General features: G+C 39.4%; 1 pseudogene; it reads left to right on the forward strand.

Moving 5' to 3' along the window:
- The first annotated feature begins 1,150 nt into the window (after positions 1-1,150).
- Positions 1,151-2,575, forward strand: LOC102028404 (annotated as a pseudogene).
- Positions 2,576-3,695: the final 1,120 nt, after the last annotated feature.

Raw genomic sequence — 3,695 nt, forward strand, 5'->3', positions numbered from 1 at the left:
ACAGTAATTGCCATACTTAGGTTTCAGTGGAGTATAAGGACTCCATTGGCAGTTGGGTTAAAGGCCATGTATGTTACTCTCTGGCAGAAAATTTATTTTCATTTTGCTCATGTCCTAAGACTGTATGGGAAACTAAGATTAAGGGTGGCAGACTCATTAATTTGGTGGAGGAAATTTCAAGGCAGTCCAATGTTCAGCCTGTAGCGTGGTTACTGATTGCTACTTTTAGTGAAATCTGGTGCTTGAACGGACAGAAGAACTTGGCTTTATCCACATGTGCTGGTTTACAGGCATGCATAATACAAGAGTTGTAGGGTCAAAGCAGCTTCCACCCAGGTTTCAGAAGAGGGTGTGGGAGACCTGGTAGTGGGCCCCTGAAAGGGCAGTCTATGAAGCTGTAAGAATGAAGCCAAAAGTTCAGTGGAGACTCTGGGAAGTTGACAAACCCAGGAACATAAATCATCTGAGGAATGCTGTAGGCAGTGAGCAGAGCCAACCTAAGAGAGAAGCCATGAGGGCTACAATCACCAATACTGTAGGATCAGGCCTGCCCAAGCCATTTGGAGTTCACATGTCAAAAATCATCATAACTTACCTTGAAAGTTTAGAAGATAAACAGCAGCCAAGTGACCCATGATGAAGAGAATGGTCTATAAAACTGGGCACAGTAGTGTATACCTATAATCCCAGCACTGAGGGAGGCTGAGGCAGGAGGAGCTTAAATTTGAGTCCCACCAAGGCAGCTTAGCTAGACCCTATCTCAAAATAAAAAGGGGTGGTGATGTAGTTTAGTTGTAGAATGCCTCTGGGCCTGATCCTCAGTAGCAAAGGGAGAGGGGGGAACTGAAACATGGTAGAGGAGGTTTTCCGTGTTTTAATGTTATAACTCTTTAACTCTTTCCCAATTCTCTTGCCTGGTATAGCAGTGATCTAGAAGATAATAGTCAGATTTCATGTTTTAAGTTCCTGGTTTGGAAGAGAACAGAAGAGACTTTGTAAGGAATTGTATGTGAATGCTTTGACCTGTTTGGAAGTGAAAGACTGAAATAAGGGGTGCCTTTCTTTTTCTTTTTCTCTCCCCCATCCCCACCTTTAATTTATAACTCTCTCAAAGTAGAAAGTGGCTATCTGGAGGATGTTTCTTGAAAACATGGGGAGGTAAATGAACAAACTTCCACATCCTGGAGCAAATGATAACAATTGAATCAAATAATAGACATGTATGGACATATTAAAAGTCTGGGAGGGAAAGCTGTGAAGTGATATACTTGTGGAATGAGGGTTTCAAAAAGCTTCTGGATACAGGGGGATTAAGAAAATTGTGTACATGCCCAGGTCAGAACACATCCTTTTGTTTGTTTGTTTGTTTGTTTTTTCCAGTACTGGAAATCGAACTCACAACCTTGCACTTGCCAGGCAGGCGCTGTGCGGCTGAGCTAAATCCCCAGCCCACATCCTTAGAAAAGATTTGAAAAGACCATAAACTTTCACCACTGCTTGATCATTAGGCTTAGCATAAGTAGGAAGTGAAGGCTAAGGCAGAGTTTTAAATGGCCCAGCTAAGCACTGAAGCATTGATGCTAACACAGAATCAATTTGCAAAGACATGAGAGTATTGTCTTTCTTTGTTGCTTCTAGAAGTTTAAGAAAATCTCTGTTAAACATTACCTAGGACTAAGCTGGAAGAACAGACTCTGCAGGGACTACATAATACAAAGAATACAATTCCTGAGCTTGGTGGCATTGAGGCAAGAATATTATAAATTCAACCCCAAGCTGGACAATTTAGTCTCAAAATAAAATATAAAAAGGGCTGGGGATGTACTTTAGTGCAAAGGCTCTGAGTTCAATCACCAGTATCACACAAAAAGAATTTTTTTTTTTTACAAAGGTCACTAAACAATTACAACCTATATCAGGTGAAACTAAGAGATCCCAGGAAGGTAGATATTTGCTTTGCAGTTCCTGACCCCTTATTCTTGATCTGTCCAAGCAACCAGAGTCAGCTTAATCCTCTTGGTTTATTAGAACTGAATATTCATCATTGCTGGAGATTTTCTCTTATATCCTCTCCCAGGAGAGAGGACCTGCTCATAAGAGACAATAAACCACAATTTGTAGTATAGAATTATTTATGGAAACTGGAAAGGAGTTCGATCAAAAAAAGCTAAGAAAAATGCTGCTGAGAAATTTCTTGCCAAATTTAGTAATGTTTCTCTAGAGAACCATATTTCTCTAACAAATGTAACAGGGCATTCTTCAGGATGCACTTGACATTCTTTGAGGAATTCTCCCAGTGAAAAGATCAACTTACTGAAAAGAAGCCTTCTCAGTACCGTATCCCAGATACAGATTACATCCAGCTGCTTAGTGAAATTGCCAAGGAACAAGGTTTTAGCATAATATATTTGGGTATGGAAGAACTGAGCGCCAATGGACAGTATCAGTGTCTTACCAAACTGTCAACCTGTCTTATCATCATTTGTCATAGCTCGAGTATCTCCTATACCAGTGCCTGAATGATGTAGCTCACAGTGCTCTGCAGTATTTGAAGATAATAGCAGAAAGGAAGTAAACTTGGGACATTTAGAAAATTCTTCTGTGGCACATAAAGAGTTTTTCTATCACTTCTTCCTAAGTAAAACTTTGACTGTCATGTTTGTGTGTTATTTCCAGATCTCTCTAGATTCATCAACACTACAAATTTAATTATCTCCTGATAGTTGTTACTAAGCACTTTTTAATGGCTTCAACTTTGTATTGGTATATTGTGTTTATAAACTTAACAGCATAAGGCAGAGAGTAGAACCCATTTTATAGAGCCAGGCACATAGGAGGAAGAAACTGCATGTCTGATGATAACAGTGTCTTAATAAAAAATAAAAGTACATTAGCAACAACAAAAGAAACAGATAATAGCACAAAACTTTCCTTTCAATAAACTAAGAGAAACTAGTAGTATAAATGAAATGAATTAGCATATATATTAAAATACTTAGAGTTGTTGCTTTAATGAGGATCTGTTCATTTTATTAAAGAGCTAGGGACTTCACAGCAAAAAAAAAAAAAAAAGAAACAAGGAATTATTGACCTGCTTATAGGAAAAAAGAAATTAATGGGAACTTCATGAGGAAGCATAAACATTGGACTAACTAGACAAATACTTTAGGTCAATTGTCTTAAATATACTCAAAGAACTAAAGGAAGAAATAGATAGATCCTACCTCTGCCCAGCAAGCAGATGTGTTAATTCCTGCCTCCTAAGAAGCAATCACTAAGACAGGTGTTGATGGGATAGTGTTTTATTATGGAGTTTGACAGCCTGAAGTGATTCTTACATTTTAGTAGCCACACTTCTATGAAATCCCCTCCCTCACTGAGTAACGTTGACCTATTGAAGCAATAACAGAGTGAGACTTTAATGTTAGACAACGAAAGAAATAGGAGCTTCTGTCATATTTTCTTGGAACACTTGATATAGGGGGAAAATAGTTTCCATCTCATGAGGACACTCAAGAAGCCCTAGGGTGCCCTGGCAGGGTGGCACACGCCTGTAATCCCAGCACTTGGGAGGCTGAGGCAGGAGGATCATTACGAGTTCAGGAGCAGCTTGGGCTACAAAGTGAGCTCAAGCCCAGCCTGAACTGCATAGCGAGACCTTGTCTCTAAAACACACACACACACACACACACACA

Source organism: Chinchilla lanigera, unplaced genomic scaffold (assembly GCF_000276665.1).
Source record: "Chinchilla lanigera isolate Chin_1 unplaced genomic scaffold, ChiLan1.0 scaffold00012, whole genome shotgun sequence".
NCBI lineage: Eukaryota > Metazoa > Chordata > Mammalia > Rodentia > Chinchillidae > Chinchilla > Chinchilla lanigera.